Source organism: Mustela lutreola, chromosome 5, assembly GCF_030435805.1.
Source record: "Mustela lutreola isolate mMusLut2 chromosome 5, mMusLut2.pri, whole genome shotgun sequence".
Lineage (NCBI taxonomy): Eukaryota > Metazoa > Chordata > Mammalia > Carnivora > Mustelidae > Mustela > Mustela lutreola.
The window spans coordinates 26,235,508-26,260,974 of record NC_081294.1 but is presented as its reverse complement, the minus strand read 5'-3'; the positions used below and the strand labels follow the sequence as shown (position 1 = coordinate 26,260,974).

General features: G+C 36.6%; 1 pseudogene; it reads left to right on the top strand.

The window, feature by feature from the left end:
- Window positions 1–23,628, top strand: part of LOC131831104 (programmed cell death protein 6-like) — a 32,458-nt pseudogene extending 8,830 nt beyond the window's left edge.
- The last annotated feature ends 1,839 nt before the right edge of the window (window positions 23,629–25,467 follow it).

Here is a 25,467-nt window from a genome sequence, read left to right as displayed (position 1 = left end):
GTTAGCCAGATCTGGGAATATTGGCCCACAAGAATTATGAAAACATAGGAACTCACATTGTGCTTCTCTGTGTCTTTAGACACACAGGGTTTCCTGCCATATACCTACCCGTGCCTCCACTCTATGCCCCACATCCCCACCATAAGATGAGAACTACCCCATGTAAGAGTGAAAATTAGAACCAATTGCCAACCATATGATATCTGAATTTGGGTGATTCTGGGTTAGCTAATGACAGTTTTCTTTGCTGCAATTGGAGCCATTATCTGATTAAATTTATGGTAATTATAAGTTGTCTGTCTTCTTGGAGAATTTACCCCTTGCTTATTTTGTCTCTTGACACTGATGTTTTGTTTTGTTTTTCTTGTCTAGCATAACTTGTGATTTTTGTTGTTGAAAGCTAGATATGATGCATTTCATGTGATATAAACTGAGGTAAATATGTCATTAGTGTGAGGTTTTATACTAATCTGGTTGGGAATTGGGTTGTGTCTAATTTTTGTTCTAGGTGTAGATGCTAGAGCCTTGGATTTCCTCTAGTGTCCTTGCTTTTGTTTCTCCTGTTATCTTTGCATTTCCCTAAGAATCCCTTTTATAGATGGAGTTTGCTATTTGTAGCTCTTTCATCTATAATCCACTGTTAGCATACTGGAGACCTGTCACTGTAGCAATAATCTGGGGGTAAAGTTCTATAATATTGTGATTAAATCTGGCTTTTTGTAGGTTTATATCCCTGGGTTGTGACCTTCACAAGTGTTGCTTGATTTTCTTCCCCTCTTAGGTGAGTCTAGAAGTGCAGAGGGGGCTGAAATTGAGTAATTGCTCTTCCCCCAAATGGAATAAGTCTATGATAATTTTTTTTTGTTATGGAGAATGCTCTGAGTATGTTTCAAAATGGTTACTTTTTACCTCCCAATTGCCAGAAACATGAAGGGACTTTTTATTGTTTTTCACCTGTGAGTTGGTGGGGTTCCTGGAGGTGAAAGCCATGAAAGACAGGTTCTCCCTTAGACTGTGACCTCCAAAGAATTTTTCTTTATTTTTTAATTGTGTTATGTTAGTCACCATGGAGTACATCATTAGTTTTTGATGTAGTGTTCCATTATTCATTGTTTGCATATAACATCCAGTGCTCCTTGCAATCTGTGCCTGCCTTAATACCCATCACCAGGCTCACCTAACCTTCCATTTGTTTCCCAGTGTCCACAGTCTCTCATGGTTTATCTCCCACTCCAATTTCTCTCCCTTCATTTCTCCCTTCCCCTAGTGTCCTCCATGCTATTCTTATGTTCCACAAGTAAACGAAACCATGTGAAAATTGGCTTTCTCTGTTTGACTTATTTCACTTAGCATAATCTCCTCCAGTCCCATTCATGATGATGCAAAAGTTGGGTTTTCATCCCTTCTGATGGCTGAGTAATATTCCATTGTGTATATGGACCACATCTTCTTTAAAACCACATCAGTAGGAACACTTAACTAGAGCTAGTAGTTCATCATACTTACCACTTAAGTGTTCCTACTAAAGTGGTTTTAAGTATAGTTGAGGTTTGGTGGGGTGAGGTCCAGAGCTCACAACCAAGAAAGAATTCTTGAGGGTGCCTGGGTGGCTCAGTGGGTTAAGCCGCTGCCTTCAGCTCAGGTCATGATCTCAGGGTCCTGGGATCGAGTCCCGCATCGGGCTCTCTGCTCGGCAGGGAGCCTGCTTCCTCCTCTCTCTCTGCATGCCTCTCTGCCTACTTGTAATCTCTCTCAGTCAAATAAATAAATAAAATCTTTAAAAAAAAGAGAAAAGAAAGAAAGAATTCTTGAGACATCTTTAGTGCGAAATGGTGGTGTTTTTGTTTTTAAAGATTTTATTTATTTGACAGAGAGAGATCACAAGTAGAGAGAGAGAGGAAGGAGCAGGCTCCTTGCTTAGCAGAGAGCCCGATGTGGGACTCGATCCCAGGACCCTGAGATCATGACCTGAGCTGAAGGCAGAGGCTTAACCCACTGAGCCTCCCAGGCAGCCCCGAAATGGTGGTTTTGTTAAAGCACGGGGACAGGACCCATAGGCAGCAAGAGCTGCTGCCCACAGGTTGTGAGAGGTGGCTGATTATATACTTGGGAGTTGGTGGAGTTGAGGAAAAAGGAAGTTTCAAAAGGATTTTCATATGTTCAGGACTCACAGGATACTGGAGGCCTTGCCATTGTCGAGTTAGGGTTGTTTCTCCCTCTAACAAGGCATTAACCTTAAGATAATTAGAAGTTTCCTAGAGGAATATCATGCATCTCCCACCCAGCTTGTACTTTGTCCTTAGCTAGCCTCCTGTTTCCTCACTACTACCAGTTGTAACATTAACAGTCTCTGTTCCAGGTAAACTGATCTCAGCTGTGGTCCTCTGTATTTGCCTATAACCATAGAGGGCATGGTTAATACTTTGCTCTGTATCTTCCTTCTCTAATAGGCCCAAGGAGAGTCACTGATCTGCAGTTTGCTTAACCTTTTCTTGTAAGGACTTTAAGCTCTCTACTTGTGGAGCTAAAACTAGAAGTTGAATTCTTTCTGTTTAATACTTTAAGTCCAATCTTTTCAGTAGAATATGCCTCAGTAGTGATCATTTTCTGTGAAATTATCCTAGAACAGTATATTGCACTTGCAAATGGCAAATTCAGTTCTTTCATCTTATCTTTGATTTTTTTCCCTATTCCATTATTTCTGTATATTTCAAGGACACAAATTTATCTATATATGATTGTTCTCTATTGTCTATCACCATTATTCCTCTTTGCTTCCTTTTATCATTTTGTCTATTTAAACTGCATTCTGTAACATTTTCTAGAGCTCTTTATCAGCTTTGGTCTTTTGCTGTTCTCATTAATTGCTGTTCATAAATATTTAATTGGTTTTAACATAATTTTGCCTCCAGTTCATTCTCCAGTCTCATTTTTACCTTATTTTTCATCATTATTTCACTATAGGTTTCTTCTTTCAAAATTTTCATCTTTTCTGAAAAAATTTTAAAAAAAATTTTTTTCATCTTTAATTTTATTAATTCATAAAGATTTTCTTGATTACTGGTGTCCATCAAGAATGAATTATTTATCTGGGTTGAATATATGTGCTTACATTTTATTTATTTATTTATTTTTAAATTTTGTTTTGTTCTCCTGTTTTGTTTTGGTATAATGGCTCTTTTATTTTTTCCATCTCTTTTCCCAAATACATGGATTGTTTCTCCTTGACAACTTTCTACGTTATCTGGTTTTTATTTTTTTTTTTTTTGCAATTTCCCTCACCTTTGACTCAATTCTATATTTGCCTCCTCATTTACTTAGAGGAGGAGAGTGGTAGAATGGAGGTGAGAGAGGAGAGTAGGAGGTGTGCCCTGCTTCCATTCACGTACTTTCTCTTTAATCTCTTTCTTTGGAAGTTTGTTAACATCTTTTGCCAGATTTTACCCTTGTTTCTTTTGGGGGGCACCTCCAGATCCATGATGGTATTGGACTATTACCCCATTATTAGAGTGAATCCTTCAGTTAGCTTTATTAAGTCTTTGGCTGTCTGAAAACACCACTATTTAACTCACCATTCTCTAGCCATCTTTTGCTCCCTGACCACAGTTGTGGTTATGTTAGGGAAAAACTCAAAATCCAGAAATTTTTCCAACAATCAGTGTGATGCTTTTTATCTACAATGAAAAAGTATTCAGTGGTTTGAGGAGTGGTATTCTCCTTTTATTCTCATCTTCTATTTTGCCAAACTTGTGTTTATCATAGAGAACTAGTTCTGGATAATTCTTCCTGAAGTATTTCTCTCATGTTGCTCCAAGCCAGAAAAAACAAAACTCTGACTTTTTTTGTTATTTCAGCTTCTCATTCACCTACCTTTCAGTCCTCTCCTCTGAGCCTTCAAAAGGCTTTTTAGGAATTTGTCTGTTCACTTTCTTCCCCATGATACAGCTCTGCTTGTTCTCTCTCTTTCTCTGTGTCATATTTGGAGGGAGAGGTAGTAGATAGGGAAATCTTGCATTCTTTTCAAAATCCACATTATGCAAAGATACTCCATAAAATTTAGAATTCATGTTAGAGTACTGTTCTTGTTGGAGGGCTGTTTTTCTTGTTAAAGTACTTTTTCTGTTTTTTTTTGTTCATGTTGCTTATACTCATTAATGGTTTGTGTGGAAGCTTCTGTAATCTTACATTTACTCTGTTGTCTTTCTAATAAGTCCTTTAATATAATTCATCACCACATACTGATCAAGCAACCTGAGTTTCTTCGAGAAGAACTGCTACGAAGATGAGCATAATGAACACATACCTTTATGTAAATTGTGTTCCAGTGCGGTAATTGAATAATTACAGAAAAAAAAAAAAAAGGCTGAGTAATTGAAATCTGCTCCTGTACTGAGGGTACTAAATGGATTTTAGTCATTATTATCAATTTTTTCCATGACTAAATTTCTAGTGGTCTCATTGATTGTGCTGAATTAATTATAAAGACACAAATGAGGATCCTATATGGAATAAAGGGAGGACTGTGTAATTCATGCATCTGATAGGCACCACTCTCCTATTCCCATGTCCAGATAGACAAAAGCTTACCTGGGTCTTTGAAATGACAACTTACCCAAAAAGACATTTCATCTTGGAGATGAGGAATCTTTAAAACAGATGTAGTGATGCTGAATCCAGGAAAAACTATGAGATAGGTGATGTTTGTTGTCTGAGTCTCATAATCCTTTGTTTCCTGGATCACAGGCTTCTCAAAATCCTTATATCATACCACTATTCCTTTGACAAAACCTGTCTCAAATTCTTTTTTTACTCTGAGGAATAAATAACTGGTGAGGGACCTCACCCAGGGAATAGTTACCTTTAAATGGGATTAAATCCTTAAGTAAAAGAGAGATTGTGGAATATAGGACTTCAGGAATCAGCAAGCTTATAGAATGGATTTCTGTTTGTGTTGAGGCCTCTTTTAGGTGTAGAGTTAGGTTGTGTACTCTTGAGCCCATGAAATTATATTATTTGGCTAATGCCTAATTCTATTCTTTGCCTATAGAAAACCCCCAATCATAATTAATTTCTTTCCAGGTTTACCATTCTGCTGAAATTGAACAAAACTTTTTGTATTTATTCAACAAATATCAGCTTATTGATATCTCTTTAACACAGTAGTGGAGAAGTCAGAAGTATTTTTCAACAACTTCATCATTTTATAGGTTTTGGTCTCCGGGTTATGTGAGGCCTTATATACTCTACTATTTTTTAACATCTTATACATTAAAATATTTAAAGTGAGGCTGAGAAGTATAGCCTGGGACTGAACATTTGTCAAGACTAGATAGAACATACTGAATCCTCCGTGGCTTCTGCTATGAAGCCTCTTTCCTTTACTCACAGTTCTTAAACCCTAATCTGTGACAAAAGCTCAGATTTCAGCAAATCGTAGTACATTGTTTGTTCTTGGGATAAGCTCTGGCCCTGAGTGATTTCAGATAATCTAACTGCTAATATTTTTATGAAAGAGGCTTCTCTTTGGTTCTCCCAGCTTCCAGGGAGATCTCTACAATGCCTGTAACTCATTTCTACAGAAAGGGCTCAAATGTTGTCTTGATTTCAAATTTAAACTACTTGTAACTAGGCTACTCCGAATATATTTAAAAACTCTCTGATTCAAATTAGGGATATTTAGATATCTCTGCGCCAAGTACTATCAAGTGATAGCATGATAGATCTTTTATTATAGTGGGGATGGTGGTATAAGCAGAAGAAGACTCAGCTAAATATAAAATGTGTCAGATGGTCATAAGTGCTATGCAGAAAAGTGAAATAGAGAAGTGCGTTGAGAACTCTGGGGTGGGGGGAATTGCATTTTAATATAGGGTCAGGGAAGGCCTTATAATAAGGTGACTTTTGAAAAAAATTTGAAAATTTGGACTGAGCTGTGGAGATATTTGGAGGAAGAGTATACAGGATAAGTAAATACCAAATACAAACACTGTTTAGAAGTGAAAGTGCACCCAGTTTGTTTTAGGCATGGTACAGAGTTGGTGTTAGCAGAATGAATAAAAGAGGAGGAGGTGGGAGGAAATGATACCAGAGAATTAAGAGAGTGGATGGGCAGATCTTGTAAGCCATTTTAAGAATTTTACTTTCTCTAGTTTGAATGAAATAGGAAGCTATTAGACATTCTGAGTAGAAACCCAATATGGTCTAATTTATGTTTTTCCAATGTTCACTTTTGCTTCTGTGTAGAAACTAAAGAGAGTAAGGATGGAAACAGCAAACCCAGGGTCATATTCCAGGCAAATGATGGTTAGGACTCAGACTGTGGTGGTAAAATTAAAACAATGAGAAGTGGTCGGATTCCAGATAGATGCTGAAGGAGGGTCTTAAGATTTGCTGAAGGTCAGAATGCTGGTCATGAAAAGAAGGGAGTTAGGGATATCTCCAAGATTTTTTAACTGCAGCTGGTAGGAAACAAATAGCAGCTGAGATGGAGGAACAGAAATGGTGGCGGGGGGGGGGGGGTGCTCAGGTACTCAGGAGATATCTAGTAAAAACTTGAAATTCAGTTCATTAAGCTTAAAATCTTAAAAATCCAAATAAAAACCTGGCAATCATCAGCATATAAATAGTATATAAAGAGAAGAGATCCAAGCACTCCAGATAGCATCACCCATGCTTCTTGTTGGTTTTACCAATGGGAGTCACTTGCAGGAGATCAGAGATGAAAAAAGCAAGGTCATGGGTTTTGGGAGGTCCCCCAGCTCATGTCCATGTCAGGCATCCCCTCTGCTATCCTAAAAGGTTTCACCAGGCTCTGGTCACTGCTCCTTCCCTGGCCCTCTAGGCCTAGGAATGATGGTCTGACAACTGCTTCTCACTATTACCAGTCCTAAGTGCTTTACCATCTCTCATTGGTTCCCTTGATCCTATCCACTCCGTTTAACTTCCTTCTACTACTGTTTCAGAGTATGCCATCTGTTTTCTGCCAGGACCCTAAAGATATAATGGTAGCTCTAGTAAAAATAGATTGGAGTAATAGCACTTAAACCCTGTGGTCTAATCTATTGCCAATTAGTGATTATTGATAATTATAATTTCTACATAGTCCTTAAAATTATTTTTATCATAATTTTATTTGCTCTATTTTATTCCATCTTGCAATCAAATGGATTAGAAGCATATTACAAAGAAAAAAAAAAACAGCTTTGACTTGTCCTTAGAAAAGTCATGTTACTTTATTCTAAACTTCAGTTTCTAGATGAGTTAAGTAGACATGGTAACTACTGCCTCTGCTTCCCGAAGTCCTTAAATGAGTTTGTACCTCTTTCAGGGTCATGGAATAAAGCAGTTAGAGGAGAACAAAGGTTGGTTGCTTCTTGCTAAATAATTCTACTGGTACGTAAAACTCAGAAATGCTAGCTAGAATTAGAAGAGATGGATAGGGATGGGGGAAAGCTCTCAGTACCTGCAAGGACAAAACGCATGTCATTTCAAGATGTGTTCAGTAACATTTTGTTTATCAGAATAGATTCTTTTGGTAAAGCCATGTGACTAAGAAAGAAAACAATCTAAAGACTTCGGAATGATAGTCTAAATATTGATGGTTACCAGCATGCTTCCTCTAGGTCTCCTTGCTGAAAGCTGCATCCAGGAATGACACACAGTCACGCAGCCCTGGAGTTTGGCTGCCGAGCACCTCTGCATCTCTAGCCTTCAGCACCAGAGTGTAGTTCTTAAATCTACAAACTGTCTCGTGCAGCATTTTCCCCCTCCTCCTCAAATAATATCCAATTACTGAGTGCTGTGCTGGGAGAACCTGGGGAAATGCTAGAAGGAAGCACAGCTGAGAGCCACTGTGGTTTGACAACTCTCCAGCTACTTTGAAAATATTTTGGCAAAAACAAGATTTTAAGTAAAACTGTTTCCTTTGGTAACATAACCAAAACTGCAGGTTTTACATTTTCAGTACTATGATTTGAGCCAAAAGAAAAAGAAAAAAGGGGGGGAAAGAGAGAACACTTTGCATAAGATGCAGGAATGAGGGTGAGGAGGAAACATATGGAGACATATTTAACATTCTCTCTTTATTTCTTTTCTCTACTAAGGAATTTCCCCCTGTCAAAACACAGTGTTCTCTTTTGCCCTCAGATGACCTAGAAGGGATTCTCTGGGGATGACCAGGCTAGGATTTGTGTTACTGCTTATTTTAGGGTGATGGATAGTCAGTTGGGGAAGATAAAACCACATGTGGCCATCCCACATTACAGCAGATACGGGAGGGGATGAAATGGAATGATTTTCATCTGCACCCACTAGTTGGTTTTTAGAAGATAAGGTCACTCTTCTTGCTTCATTTTCTCCCTGGTCACAACCATACATGAAATCCCTCACTACCTGGAAATTCAGGGTCTCTCCTATCTCACAGCTTTTGTAAATGCTATTTTCTCTACCTAGAATGCTCTACCCCCAGTCTCCAGCACTCTTTTTCAGAGAATATTCCCTTCACTCTCCAGATGATGTTAGCTTCTGGTGTTCTCTTTGTGGCTGTGTGTTTACATACTCTGCAATCATCTGTACATTCTATGAGGGCTTGTCCATCGTCATATCCCCAGGCTAGCATACTGTGGATATTTAATTTAATATCCACATATTAATGTAGATGGGTTCAGACAACCAGTTGATACTGGTTGTCTGAACCCATCTACATTACCTCTATTTCTTACTGTACTCATTTCTTAATAACCTATTCTTCCTCTGTGTTTATTTCCCCTTTTATTTCTCCTTCTTTTTTTTCCCCTAATATGCTTTTTCCCCCTCCATAGTTTAGGGCCCAGTATGAAGCATGGAAAGGATAAAATATACCCTAAACTGTAAAATATTAATGTTAGAAGGTGCTTCACATATTATTTAACTCAGTGCCTCCAGTTGTATGATTGTTCTCAGTTGTTCAGGGTCACACAACTTGTTGGGAACAGACTTTTGATTAGCATCTTGTCATCTTGACTATATTTATTCTTCCTTTCATTATTGCCATGCTCTATGAAGTATGAGAGGGGATGCAGGACCCCAGAAATACCAGTCATTTCTCTACAACATCAGTTTCTGATCATCCAACCAGTAAGTCTTATTGGAGAGAGAAAAAAAATGCTTCCTAGATCTTCTTAAATATTTGCTATTCTAAGAATAAAACTGAGGGTCCAACTCTGTCCTCAACTATCCTCAAATTCAACAAGATCCATCAGTCTTGAACACAAAGGTCTAAGATACTCAGAAAGAGACAGAGAGAGAGAGAGAGAGAGAGAGAGATGGTGGTCCTCATCAATAATAAGGACAACAACAGCTAACTGATATTTATTACTCCAACTGGCACTGTTCTAGGAACATCTCCTAAATGGCATGTATTTATTCATTTATTCCCCCAACAATACTGTGAGTTAAGTACTATTATCTCCATTTTATAGATGAGGAATCTTTGGCCTAAAAATGTAGAATAGCATATTAACCAGCTTTAGTTAGTAAATGGAAAGCCGAGATTTGTACCTGAACAGCATACCACAAAGCTAACAGCCTGTGGAACAGAGATAAAGCTTCCAGCCCAAACACAAAGAGTTAAGATTATATTCTGCAGACCAAATTTTAACAACCTCTTTGAAAGATCTCACACAACATAACTGAATTCTACAGGTCCTGAGATAATTTAGAGTCAAAACTTGGGGAATGATGAGTCCTTTCACAATTGTGCGTCTAATTTGCTGGTGTGTTCCTTTGCTAATCCTAAGAATTTTGTTTTGTCTGTCTTTCTTCTTCCAGTAACTTTCACTTATTGCCAGTTCAGTTAGTTCAAACAATAATACTTGAGTTGTACGTTTTCTCACAAGCAGAAGAACGAATCAAGGACATGGTCTTCACAGAAGTGAAGGGAGGAGGCTCCTCAGAAAGGGTTTTGTTTCTGCTTCACGGTGGCATTTAGAATAAAATCTGTGCTATGTAGCCTTGGACAATCAGGACCCCGCCCATTGCCATGGTCTCCAACCATTCTCTCTGTTGCTTTCTGTGCTCCAGCCACTGAAATTCTTCAGCCCCTTGAACTCACCAACTTCGTCCTACTCCAGGGCTGTGTTCTCTCATTCCCTCTCTTATTTAACACACCTTTCCCACATATCTTCCCATGGCTGGATTCCTGCTGCCATTCAGGTCTCGGTTCGCCCATCACTGCTCAGCAAACTATTACCTCTCTACCCACTCTTCGTTCCATTCATCATGACCGTAACGATTTTAAGCTTGAAAAAAGTATTAAAGCATGAGTAATCCCTAAGCAGCAATAACAACAGCAACATCAAAGAAAAGAACATTCGATAGATCCCCCACACGACTTGCTTCAGTAATATTATTTCCTAGTATACCTGACAATGTAAATTATTTATTGATTAAAAGTGGACAAATAAGATTATAGAACATCGGCCCCCAAAAAATTGGGTGATAGTATAGCTAATGTAGGGAATTCTATCTGATGTATTTGATTAATAGGACCAGCTCTTTATTTAGACCACCCATTGTGTCAGATAATAAAATCAAAAAATAAAATAACCTGAAAGATGTATTTTTTTTCCCTATTCCCTGAATGCTAAGGTCTGAATGCCTGTGTGCCCCCCAAACTCACATGTTGGAATCCTAACTCCTAAAGATGATGATATTAGGAGGTTAGGATTCGGAAGATGCTTACTTAGATCATGAGTGTGGAGCCCTCATGAATAAGATTAGTGCATTAGAAAAGAAGTTCTAGGGCCATCTCTTGCCCCTCCACCATGTTAGGACATAGCACAAAGATGCCAACTATGAACCAGGAAGACGACCTTCACCCAACCATTCCAGTACCTTGATCTTGGACTTTCCAGTCCCCAGAACTGTGGAAAATAAATGTCTATTGTTTACGATTAGGTGGTTTTGGTTATAATAACTCAAACAGGTTAAAAAACTGAAGAAGGAGAAATGTATCTGGCTCTTTAAGATAAATATCAGATAACTGAAAAACAAGGTAAAAAAGAGGAGTAGGAGTAGGGATGAAGAGTGGTGATGAGGAAGAGCATCTCCTTTTTAACCTAGCACAGAGCTGAACCTGGAGATCGTTTCTATAAATATTGACTGCTATGGGACCATTACAGTCTAAGCATAAGTGTTAAGGAATATACATCCATCTTGGGCCAATTACCAATTTCTGACCATGCAGTTAAAAGCCACACATGATGTAGAATGTGGTTGCATTTTCCTTGACGTAGTGAAATTTTAGATGGTGATATTTCATGAGATAGCTTTACTTAATATTCTACCTATTGTTCATGTAAACCTTGTTCTGAAAAACTCAGAATTGCTGTTTGTCAAGCAAGTTTTGTTACAAATTTCAGAAAGTAAATTAATACAGCTATAATTTCTAGGCACAAAAAGGTAAACTATTAAGTATGTCCACTTTTAAATATGAAATAAAATATGTATTAGATTTATTCAAAGAGCACCTTGCTAATAGTTAATAAATTTAGCAAGATTTGAAACATATTTCAGGACAGTCATTAATCAAGCTGGAGACTATATTCTGCCTTAAACCCTGTATTCAGATTGACTTTTCACATTAGTTGCACAGTGTGAGACTTTTCTAAGATCTAATCACAAAGCAGCCTGGGATATTTAAAAACCAGCTTAGGTGATCTTGGTTTACGGCAGGGCTTCTCAACCTCAGAACTACTACATTTGAGACTGGTAATTCCTTGTTGTGGGGAACTCTCTGGTGCATTGTTGAATGTTTAACATCTCTGGCCTCTACCCACTAGACATCTGTGGCACCCATTTTCCCAGTTGTGACAAACAAAAAGTTTTCCAGACATTGCCAAATGGTCTCTAGGGGAAAATTTACCCCCTAGAGTAGGTTTATAGAGTAGGTAAAGAAGCTTTCCACATATCCAGGATTTAGGACCACAACCTTGTTCACTAGATCCAAACCTCAGAAAACTGTACCTACAAACCTGGCCTCTTTACTGCTTCCAAAAACAGACTCATGTCCACTGACATGGCTTATTGAAGCTCAGCCGTGATAAGCATATAATATACATATACCATATAGAGTTTAATTTGTATCAAGTCTTTGGTGAGCTTATAACTCCTGATTTTGGCTCTATTAGGTGCTTTGTTATCTCTGTTTATTTCATTCTAAATTTCTTGTCAAAGCGTTTCTAGAAGGTTGAGAACTCGGGTTTACTATCAAATTTTGCAGTTAAAACTACATTAAAGTTATTTGTAATTCTATGACATTAGAGATCTCACTATCAAATTACCTAAAGTATATTAAGTCTCAACAAAGTTGGAAGTCCTTTAGCCAGTCTTACCATTTTCAGTGTTTCAACCCTCCAATCCAATTGTGTGTTCAGAACATACAAGGACAAAAATAGTTAAATGATCATTTTCTAAGCAATTCACATTACCCAGTATTTATTCATTTTAAAAATGGTTAGAAGCACAATAAGGTTAATCTCAAAATACAGTGATAATCTCAGAATAAATTTTTGACTTATCATGCTCATTTATGTGTGTCAAAAATTTCTTCTTTACATTTATAGATTTATCTTTGAAAGTATGTTCCATAGGGTATCAATCCTTTCATTCCTTAGGGATTCCAGACATGGCCCCATCAGACCCATCTGCCAATCTCTGTCACCACAAATAATTAACCCCACCATGAAGTATTTAAAATATGTAAAGGTTAAAAGATCATAAAAATGAGACCATATGTCCAAACTTACCACGTGTGCTTTGGCATGGGAAATGTATGTGTTAAGACAAATCTTAACAAGCCTGCCAGGGAACTAGATCAAAACCAGGACAAAAAGATTCTTTTCATATAAGCTAGGTATTTCCCTAGCACTTACTCTGAGGTTAGCCAAGATGAAGAAAACCACTGTACCCACATATCTGCCTGGCAAATCTATCTTCCTTAGTGGTTGAGAAGATAAAAGGCCTAGAACCCTATGTTTGAGGAAATGAACTGCCCTGGCCCAAATCCTGGCTCCACAATTAATTCTGTCAACATCTTACGATGTTGGTAAAATACTTAACATCTCTGAGCCTCAATTTCCTCATCTATAAAATAAAAATGATTATATCTTTCTTCTGGAATGTTTCAAGGATTAAACAATATAAACTGAAAGTGTTTGGACTTTTTCCTGTCATATAATGAAGGTTGCTGTTCTTTATTAAAAAAACAAATGCACACCTAGTCTTTTCAGGACTGCTAACATTTTGGTGTTCACTCTTAGTTATTTTAGATAATTCTCCAAGGAAACACTGGATCTGTAAAGATACATCTATTTTGTGGACACCTGGGTGGCTCAGTTAGTGAAGCATCCCAACTCTTGATTTCAGCTCAGATCCTGATCTTGAGGTTGTGAGATCAAGCCCCAAGTCAGGCTCATGCACAAGGCGTGGATCCTGCTTGGGATTCTCTCTCTCGCTCCCTCTGCCCCTCCCCAATTTTCTCTCTAAAAAGACAACAACAACAAAAAAATCCAGTTTTGCTAGGTGGCTCTACTACCAAGCCAGATTGAGGGAGCGTATATATTGTCAGAATCTAGTAGCGCACAAGTCTCTGTCCCAGAGTGGGCCATCTGCACTGGTATGGGGTTTATTTCACTGATGGCAAATAGCCAAAGGAGCCTTCTTGAAGATCACTAGAAAGACAGTAAAAAATGAGAATGTTAGATCGATTTCAACCCATGCATTATACATATTCAGTTAGTTAGAATAGCTTGTACCCTGTTTATGCTGGTTGAATGAGCAGACTGTGAAACTGTCAAAACCTAGGAAGAAATTACTTTCAGATAGCCAGTAGTTGGGCTTTTCCATATCATACTCGCCATCCTTTAGAACTGATTATTTAGTGTTGGCTACATCACTATGTGTCAAATTGTTAAATTAAAAATTGTTAAAATAAATTGTAAATTGTTAATTAAAAATTCATTCATTAGATAGCTAAGTAAATGAGAATTAGTGCATACAATCCCTCAAAGTTTCCCATGTTTTTAAGGCCTTTTAGAACTTAAAGAAAATAACGAAATATTCTATACATACAAAAATGTATGAAGAAGAATAAAGCAAATTTTACTGGGGTTCTAGGGCTTCAGGAGCCCCAGCATGAATCTAAAGTCTCGGTTCTTACTTGCTAGATCTCCTCCCCACGTTTAATACCCAAGCCTATGGGCATAGAGATTGCCAAATGGCTAGAGCCCCTAAAGATTTGGTTGTCAGTTTCCCACTCTACTTTCTCTGTGAGCTTCAAAAAGCTATAAATATAAAGAGACATGTAAAGTATTTCATTCAGCATTCTACATGTTTTTAGTGGGAATTTTATTTCAGGATCTCTAACCCTTCATTATTTTTTATCAGAATGTTTTCACCACTATGAGTTTGAAATTTTCATTTTATTTATATATTTGTGTTTGTAAGACATGAATTGTTAAGATTATTAAGGTTTTTTTTAAGATATGAATAATAGTAAAGACAAAATGACCATGAACAGAATTAGTACGCTATAAAAATTGTTGTAAGGACATGGTTTTCCATGGTAGAGAGCAATTTTTGTATTTGAATTTCTTTTCAGTAGTTCCAAAAGAATAACTAAAAGAAAATCAGTCATTTTGTTGTTGTTCAGTAAATGTAAACTCTAAACCCAAACTATCCTATCCCTTTGCAAAGGTCTTCTAGAATATTTTCCCAACTTATAAATTCCCTGTTGTGTAAATTGTCCTTAGAGAATGGAATGTGAGTACTAGCAAGTCTACCTGTCTCCCCCTCACCTAAAATCTGTTGAGTTAATGAAAAAATTCAATCTCTCTCTGTCTTTCTCTTTCTTTCTCTGTGTGTATGTGTTATCAAACCTCAGAATTCCAATACTTTTCTTACCCCAGTGAAATGATTGCGCAGTAAACAAGTGCTGAATTGGTAGTTTTAACTACCCAGGGTTCTGATAAGCCCAGGAATATATCAGGTGATAAATCTTGCATCGGTAACTATTTTCCATAAGAACACTGACTAACATTCCTTTGAGTGTGCTTCCGGCCAACTAAAGCCTGATACTTCCTGCTAGATTTCTCTCTGGAGGACCTAAACCCCAGTTCTAATACCATTGGTGGTCCCATTTAGACCTGTCTTGGCCCCTCTGTGTGGGAAAGGGAGGAAGGAAGGTATTCCTTCCATTTTTAAGATGAGGAAACCGAGCCTCATAGAGGTTTTTATGAATTTAAATAATAAAGAGTGGAACCAAACTGACTCTAGAGCTCATAATATTTCACTATACTGCATTGCAAGTATAAAAATACAGTTTTGTAAGAAGCTGGCAGCCAGTAGTGCCAGTAGTGCAGTAACTGATTTTAGGGATCTTTTAAGTGGTTGGGGTTATGCTGGCTGCTTGTGGGAAGCCTAATTTGTTTGGAACAGGGCCTGGCCCATAGTAACTCTTATATAAGTGTTTGCCATTTGCCGCTGCCACAAGCATGGACTCTGACCAGCTTAGATGTCATAAGTACGTCATAGCTATCATGTATACACTGCTATTTCCTGGATCAAAACTGAAGGGAACAATTCCCTTAAAATAAAAGCAATTTAAAGCCAGTGAAAATTTCCACAAACTGGAATAGTGTTTCTATGATGCTCAGTAAAGTCACAATAATGTCAAAAAGGAAACTTCGTAAACCTAGCTGTATAAAGCAAGATTAGATCTTTGTAGAGCTCATTAACTTTGTTGTTGATCTTCTAGCCCTTGACACAGGCTTCTTTTTCTCTTCATACATAAAGATACCAAGGTATGAGAAGTTTGTGAATTCAGACTAAGACCTATTGATTGAATCTACATCATTTGAATAAAGGCTTGACAAAAGTGACCCTCTAGAATGTCTCATAAGAAGGAATCTTCTTAGGAAAAAAATAATATAAATAGTGTTAAAGGAAAATTACTTAAATTATCCAAGGTAACCCACATTTTTAAATATCTTAAACTTTTCCAGTAACAACACAACGATCATATATAATCGTGAGATCTGTTTCTTAAACCAGATGCACAATAATTTCTACTGGGAAATTCCTCCTATTAACCTGACAAGCTTCTTCCAATTTTTATGTTATTAAGATCCCAGAGACACTAACTTCTCAATATTTTTTCAACCCAACCTAAGATTTTTTTAATAGAATTTAAATTCTCTCTCTTACTAAGCCACAGGTCAGGCCATGTTCTTAAATCTAAACTAGTAATAAAGATGACTTTTGATCAAAAAAATTTTTAAGAAATAAACTCTCTCAAAAAAAAAAAAAGAAAGAAACTCTCTCTCTTACTATCTCTACTTTTCTTTCTCTTTCTGATGTAATGATTTTACAATGATCATTACTGATCTTTAAATATTTTAAGACCCACAATCCCAGAATGTGTCATAGAAACTTATATTTTTAAAATTTTAGTTACAGCTTTTATAAAATTGGTGACTAAATTAATAATTATCTATTTTGATTCTACAATGTACTTATAAATTACTTCTGTTTAGGAAATTCATTTATTAAAGTCTTAGAAAATTAGATGGCTATTTTCTTAGCTGTGCTGAATTTGAATGTTTGCAAATAAATCAATTTCAAATTTCCCTGTTTAAATTTCAAATGTTCCTGTTTAAAAAAAAATATATATATATAAAATACACATATACATATACATATATAATAACATATATATGTATATATATATATATGCACACATAGAGTTTATAAATCACCTGGCAGGTATTGTGATTATAGAAACTGTTATTTCAAAAATCAGTATTCAAAGAAGGTATGATAGAGTTGAGAATGAGAAATCTGGCCCAGCTAGAACAAATAGATGGGATACTGATCCAAAGTAATCCTCTTGAAGAAATTTAGACTGTCTGAGGGTGCTGAAAAAAACCTTAGAATCTTCAATTACTCAAGTTTTATTTTACTTTCATCATCCCTGGTGTATTGTAGCACCCTTGCACCCAACAAATTATATCACACTTAGGGTCTTGAAAGTGACATAAATTTATTATATGCAGGCCTAGAAGAAGTCTAAAATGGGTCAGCAGGACTGTGTTCCTTCTGGAGGTTCTGGGGAAGAATCTGTTTCCTTACCTTTTCCAGTTTGTCTGTCTGTTCGTTCATTTATTTTCTTTCTTTCTTTCTTTCTTTCTTTCTTTCTTGGCCTTTTCTTTGCCTAGAGGCTGCCCACATTCTTTGTCTCATGGCTTCAGTATTATTCCAGTTCTGCTTCCATCATTACGTCTTTTCCTCTGACTGTGACTCTCCAGTTTCCCTCTTATAAGGACCCTTATGGTTATATTGGGTCCACCTATAGTACAACATAATCTCCCACCTTAAAACCCTAAGTGTAATCACATCTGCAAAATCCCCTTTGCCATGTAAGATAGCATAACTGGTTCTAGGCTTCTTTGGGAGGTGTAGGCATCTTTGGGAGGACATTATTAGCCTACCATACCTGATACTGCTTCTTGCAAAAGAGTGCCGAACTATAGAAGTCAGTGCTGCTCAGGAATCAGTGACTTGATATATTATCTCAGACTTGTCTGGAGAAGTCAGTGGCCCTAAAAGGGACACTGTCAGTCTCAATATGGGATTCTTGCGGGGCAGAACTTAGGACATGGTGTACGCAACACATTTTTTGCCTGAGTTGGCTTTGAGCAGATGAGCATTTTAGAAATCCGACAAATGCTGAGAAGATGTCACTGGTGATTGCAGAAGTTTCTCTCCAGGCAGCACGAACAGATCCAACTCAGGAAGCTAGTTGCCAATGCAAGCCTGAAAACAACAACAACAACAAATGGGGAAAAAAAAAAACCCAAAACAAAACAAAAACCACTTGCCATTATACCCACGCTCTTCTACCTCTCCCCAATACAGAATGAGCAGGAAAAGGGCAAGCAAGATTCAACACAATAGCCAACTAAATTTGAGAAATAATTGAGCTAAGCAATAAACAATTGATTTCTGAACTATAGGATTTTTCCGTACGCACTATGATTTTTCACAGAAAGGATATAGTATATAGTTGAAATGGACTCTTTAATGCCATGTTCTGTGCATACATGGTCTTAATCTCTCTATTCAAGGACTATCCTTTGAGAAACTGCATCTTCAGCTATACTAACCCAGGAAAGTAAGACTGATCCTGTGGAAATTGCTCTGAGTTGGCTACAAGAGTAAATTGTCTCTTAATAGACACCATACACTCTCTTTTTGAAAGAAGCAGTGAAGTCCAAGTATAAAAAGAGATAAGAAAATCCCAGTGGCTTTTTCTCTGCTTCCCATAAAGGCCATATTAGAATTTTTTTTTTTTTTTTTACTAATAATTCTTACATCCAAGACCCTGGCAGTCTGGGCTTTGAAGACTCAAACTAGAAACTGAACAGTCAAGAAAAATGAACCCTTTTCCAGGGCACCATTTGGGGGAAATCTAGCTTCTTATGGTCCCTTTACATTTATTTTCAGCTAATATGATCCAGGATGTTTTGCCAAGACTGGTCCACCTGCCAGAAATTCAGCAGGCTGGTAAAGGCCAGACATTCTCAAGTAGTAGAAGAGGTAATGAAAATAAAAGGGCATGCAAAACCTGATGTTTTCCTGCATGCTTCTCTTACCATAGACACTTAGAAAAACAAAAACAAAAATAAAAAGTAATTACTGAAAGCTATCACAACATGATTTGCTGAGTCACTGAATTAAGTTTTTTTAATAGACCTGTTTATTTCTAGAGAACTGTTGATTTTTAATAGAGATGTTGCTATTTGAATCCAAGTGAGGATTTTTGTTCACTATACATCCAAAACTAAGGCTGTGTCAAATAGCAGTTACTATATGTCAGACACAAAGAAATTAGAAGAAGAAAGACACAGTTTAAGGGATCTCTGAGCTTTATCAGAGCTGCTTAGTTAAAGAATCCACGTGTTAAAAATATTACAAGAGTTTTAAACTTGGAATCAAGAGAGATTTCATCCTGGTCCCCCATGAATTAGCTGTGTGATCTGGACAGGTCACTGATTGTTTCTGAAATTCAATTCTCTCATCTCAGAATTAAAGGTGAAAATGCATGCCCTATATTCCTTGGCTCATCATTGGGAGACAAAATGAGATCAGGTCTAGGATAAAATTTCTAATTATCAACTACTTTCCTTAAAAGAGGATGGTCAAAGAAAGATGCACCCTTTCTCTGGAATTATTCCAGTGGCCTTAACATGCTAAGATACATAAAAAATTAAATCAGCCTTCTTCCCTGACCTCAGAGACTTAAGCTTTCTACAAGCAACTCAAAATGAGTGCTTCACTGTAAATGAAATCTGATTTAAGGAATATCAGCACTGAGACATCCCTTGGAGGCCATGGATGTTTTCTCTTTCACAATATTGTGAACAATAATCACGTGGTTTTAGAAATTACTCCAATATGTCACATCTCTAGACTGTAGGTTTTTTCTTCTGATTATCCTAGAAATTTACCTTGACCACATCCCTGCTATGAATATTCTCTTCTGCCTAAGCCACAGTCTTGATAGTAACCAGTTGCTATTCCTTCACATATAATCCTCTAAGCCCTCAGAGTACCAGCATTTCATTAAACAGATCTCCTCTGGTCTTGGAAACATGACAGTGGGTCACACCACAAAGATGGAATTTTTCACATCTGAATCATGTAATAACATCAGAATTAACTTCAGAAATCATCTTCTGTAATGGTTTATGAGATTTTTTTTTAGTAGCACAAAACTTTTATAAAATTAAATCTTGGGTAGAATGCCATATATAAAATAAATTTGACCCAAACTGCCTTGAATAAAGGGGGGACAAAAAAAAGGCAGAGCTCTAACATATTACTCAGTTTCTTTGTTTCACTGAAGATTCTAAGGTTCCATTAAATGATTTGAAAACCATTCTATATAGTCCAATCTCCCCTTCCCTCCAGAGCTTTAGTCTCTTCTACAATAAACACCAGCAGGTTGTTCAACCTTTCAACATTTCCAGTGATGTCCGTCCTACCAAGGAAGGCCATCCTATTTTTAGACAGTTTTGTTTATTTAGAAATAGAATGTTCATTCTTATGTTTTGTTGGTTTCCTTATAATTTATATTTGTTGAAACTGGAACAAAGCTAGATTGTGTTATATTCCATGTATCTGAGTCAATGATCATATTTCTCTGAAACATTTTTTTACAAACTAAACATCCTTTTTCAACTTTCTCATAATGTGAGACTATGTGGTCCTAATTTCTGTTCAAATTACTTTCCTCTGGGTTTCCTTTAGTTTGTCAATGTCAGTTTTAATTTGTGTGCCCAGAAGTATGCACAGTAATTGCAACCGTCAACTCTCTCATTTTAAATATTTTACTTCTGTTAATAGGGCTTACATTTGATTTGGAGAAGACTCATGGAGCTTAGTCAACTAAATCCCTGATATCATTCTTGAATATGCTACTGCAAAACAGTATTTCTCGTATCTTAAACTTGTAAACATGTTTTCATGGCTTCATGTGGTCGTTTTTCTTTGCTGTAGCTTATGAAGCCAACTACACTGTGCTGTTAGAAAAATTCCCAAGTTCTTATCATTTATAGGAGCTATCATTTGTAGGATCTGGTAAATTAGCAACTGTCTATTGTTCACAATTTATTCTGCAATTGCAGAGACAGCATCTTCTTAATTTTCTGTAGATCTTTATTGACATAAATTCTGTTTCAAAACAAGTTGGTCATTATTTTAGATCCAAACTATGTACTCATGGCTACCCATTTGTATATGACTGAAAGAAGTTTTTTGCTATAGAATTTTTGAGGCTTGAAGACTGTTGACCGTAAGCCTGAAAGGCTATGAAACCTGCTAAGTTGATTATGTTATTCTCCAATGGTCCTGAGTCTGTAGCTTCAACAATCTACCCCTGAACCAAGGGTTTTAGATGAATTTTTAAGCAGCAGAAGATCAGTCTGAATTTTCATTTTTCCCTAGGAATTTTTTCAACTTTGTGGGTTCCAGCCAGATACTTTGCCTTCCTTGAACGTATTTTCATGTGGTTTTATAATATTTATTCAACATTATTTTCCATTAGTTCTCTATTTTTAATTGTTGGTAACCATTTCAGTGTGTAGCTATTACATGGTGGAGAACTGATTTATCCACATTAATGTCTGAGGAGACCATGACCCATTTTATTTGCTGCGTGGTCAGCCCCAGTATTCATGGCAGGTTTTCTGAATATATCTGATGAAGTCTTTAAGCACATGTAATTCTGAAAACACATTCCCATTTAGTAAGACTTATACAGGATGGTAAGCCCAACATGGCAAAATGTTTCTAAAAAATTCCATAAACATTAAGCATATTTATGTCATAGCATTAAGTTTGGTCAATTTGAAACTTACTGTATTGTAGTATAAGAGGCATTTTGTTTGCTTGTGTTTACTTTCCCAGGAGTAAATGCGTTTGGGTTAACCACAATGGCAAACTTAGTCAAGACATTTATGTCAACAAATCCTACTGCTTAACAAAGTCACATTCTTAGTTTCTAGGACAGCAGACTGGATTCTAAGTAATAAGGTGTTTATAAGGCATGCTGTAAATCTGGGACTATAAACATGTCTACTTTTCTGTTAAACCTGTTGCTGTACATGAGGTACAATAAGCTCTCTTTTTAGTTTTATGGTGGCCAGTATGTTGGCTTGCCAATCCTGATTGCTGTTGATTCTACTGTTCCCAAAGCCTCCTGCCAAGCTCTTGACCCAAGTCACGCTCCCTGGTGATGTCATAATGCTGCTAAGAATTTGCTCATTCACTGTACCTGCAGGGATGCCCCAAGAGTCACATACTTTCTCTATTAGTCACACACTAATTGGAGAATAACATCATAAAACAAGCAGGGCCTCTCCTTCCCCTGATTGCAAAGGTATCACATTTTTAGGTCTTTCATAATAAGCCTATAGATGATATAATAAAATGACTATTACCTTTATAGAAATTATTAACATGGCTTTTTCTTCAGTTAACTACTACTTTTGTTGTTTTGACAAGAAACAAGATTTTCTCTGCATTTATAAGCAAAATTTATTTCAATTCAACACATATTCATGAAACACAAGTGCCTGGTATTTGAGATTATCATCACAGTTACTGATGCTAAATACCTGTAGGAAAAGAGGACAAACTGGTAGTAGATCTTGGTATTTAAATTACATGATGTCAGATATATCTGTTTGGAAAAATATGATCAATTAAGGCCTTTTCACCCAAATGTTATTATATAGATAAACCGTGCATCTTGCCTTACTTTACACTTGATTCCCTCACCCAAAGTGCTCATAGAATAATGTTTCAAAGATCATGTCAGACCAAATATTAAAAACAAAAACAATCCCTCAACAAAAAAATTCTTAAAATCCTCTGGTTTTGAGTTCAGTCCCAAACAAATAGCTCTTGTATTTTTACACTTTTTGTTTCAGTGTTTTAATCAGGCATGACCAATGACCCAAATACAAATGACTAAAACCACAAGTTAAGTTCTCATGGACTATGAGACTTGGAGCTTATCCTCTACCTTTGATGTGTCAGAATGTTTCCTTTGACACTTCATTTAATAAAAGAATTTTTTAGTGGATTTTCTTCTGCTACCTTCAGGAAGAAATTCCATTAATAACTGAACTCTTAAAGAGTTAGAGGCTATTTCTAGAAAGTTCCTTGAGTTACTTCATCCACTATTATACCTATGTATTTGACATTCAATTTGACAATGAACATGAATTAGGCAAAAATCATTTTCTTAAACAGTTTTTCAAATTTCAGTGATAAATAGATATTTTGCACAAGAGAAAAGCTCTTGTGGATCCATTAAATTATTTTTACCATGATGTTAATCAGATCTGTCAATTTTACAGAGTAAAACCTAAACGCCGCTCATGTTCCCCCAGTGCCTCAGCCCAGCTGTGCAACTGAGCCCATGGCACCTACCCTACTGCCTAGGCCTTGGGCCCCCCTGCCAGAGGTGCAGCACTATCAGACCAGAGCTCCTTGTGGCATGTTTTCCAAAGGGTTGATAAAGATAGGAGTGGGGTGATATTGGACAACAAGCTTCAGCAAGCACTATCCAATGGGATATGGACTCCATTTAATCAGTTGACTGTCAGGCCATTTTGTCTGTGTTTGAAAGAAAAAAGCAAGTTCACTGGCATCTGTAAGTACATCACAGACTAGCAGAACATCTTCCACTCTTATCACAGGGACAACTCTAGGATTATTGAGAAGAATAAGCTCAGGCAAGTACTCTCAGGGTAACAGTTCTCTGACCAGTTTCAGGACATCCTCCTTCGCAAGTCTGACAGATGTGGACAGGGACAAATCATTTGATGACTTCATCCAAGGCTGTGTCTTCTTGCAGAATGCATGATCAGTGAAAGTGAAGTTTCTGTGGCCTCCTAAGTGCAACATTCCATGATTTCCTTACCAGCATTGACAGATACATTCAGGCATTATCATACCAATCAGGATGGCTGGATTCAGGTGTCAGATGAACAGTATTTGTCCATGGTCTTTAGCATCTTATGACACTAGCCTTTGCAAATAGCAAGTGACTTACGGAAGGAAGACTAAAAATGCCATCTCCCTACATGCCATTCTTCCTTTAGATTTTATATAATTAACATTTGAGGATCTGACTGTACATATGTGGATAAGCTAATTAAGGCTTCTGCAAGTGTAACTGTAGTTATAATTATTCACATATAAACATTTGATTTGACACTGTTCAATTGTCCCATGAGTTAAGATATAATAATGTTTCAGGTATCCTGCATTCAAAAAATTTATCATGTGAATTTCCAGATAGCTCTAGTTCAAATACTTTTATTAGACAATAGGAATTTTAAAATAATAAGGAAGTTCTGGAGGATTTTATGTGCCTTATATTTTTAAAACAGGGTTTATTGTATTTGTTTAAATATACAAATAAACAATAAAGCAAATGTGCCTCCTATGCCACCCCCCCCAAAATCTAAACAAGTGTAAAAGCAAAAATAAACTCATGACATCCTAAAATTCAATATTAATTTAATATGTTATAATTTGCTTTAATTATATAAGTTTACTACTTGAACCATGAATATGATGAACTCTTCTTATCACTACACTATATGCTTCTTGTAGACTGACCCACATCTGGTTTATCTCACCATTTTGAAATCTTAGAAAACCTTTGGAGAGAAAATGAGTAAATGATCCTTGTTAATATAGACAGCCTTTAAAATACTGAGCAGAACAAAAATGTACAACACTTTTACACTGAAAACTATAAAACATTAGTGAGAGAAGTTGAAAGATGCTAAAAAAATGGAGGATATGGACAAAAAGAACAAATATGTTCATGGACAAAAAGAACAAATATTAAAAATGTCACTTTAACACAAACCAATCTATCAATTCAATGTGTAAACGACTTAAAATCCCAGCAGGTAATTTTTGCAGAAATTGATGATTCTGAAATTCCTAAGGAAATACAAAGGCTTATGAATAGACAAGGAAGTCTTTAAGAACAGTAAATTTAAAAACTGAAGGCCTTACTACCATATATCAAAACTCACTATACTGTACTATACTAATTATACTATACTATACTATATACTATAATGTGTGTGTGTGTATACACACACTATACTAATTAGAAAAAGTGTGGCATTTAGGAAGCCTGAAAATGGAACAGAACTGAGTTTATAAACAAAGTAATGTATGTAAAGTCACCTGATTTATGACAAAGGTGACACTCCAGTGAAGTGCAGAAAATATGATCTTTTCAGTAAGTAGCAATGGGTCAATTGCATATCCATACATACACACACACACACAAAAAAAATCTTCTTGACCTCTACTTTACACCATATACAAAAATAAATTCCAGGCTGATTGCACATCTAAATGCAAGAGGTAAAACAAATGAAGCTCTAAAGTGAGAACAAAGAGAATATTTTGATACCTCAGAATATTCAATGGTTGCTTATACAGGCCATTAAAAGCATTAACCATTAAGAAATGATAATCTATAAATCTATAATAAAATAAAAACAACATAATGAAAACATAATGACATTCTGTAATAGATTGAATAATAGAAACGAGATTTACTCTCTCATCTGAAATAACAACAGCAAAAACAGACAACAAACAAATATGAAACTACCATTCTCAAAACACAATAGATCAGAGAACAAAGGGTTGTGATACCTGGGAGATGGAGAACAAATGAAGTGGGCTCTACTATTGCCCTAGCTTTCTCCCTTGAGAGAGATGAGAATGTACAGTGCAAGGTGGGGGGAACCAAATAGAGCCCAGCAGATTCCCTGAGTTAAGCAGACAAGGCTAAGTGCCCAGAGAGACCAAGGAGGCTAGAGTTCA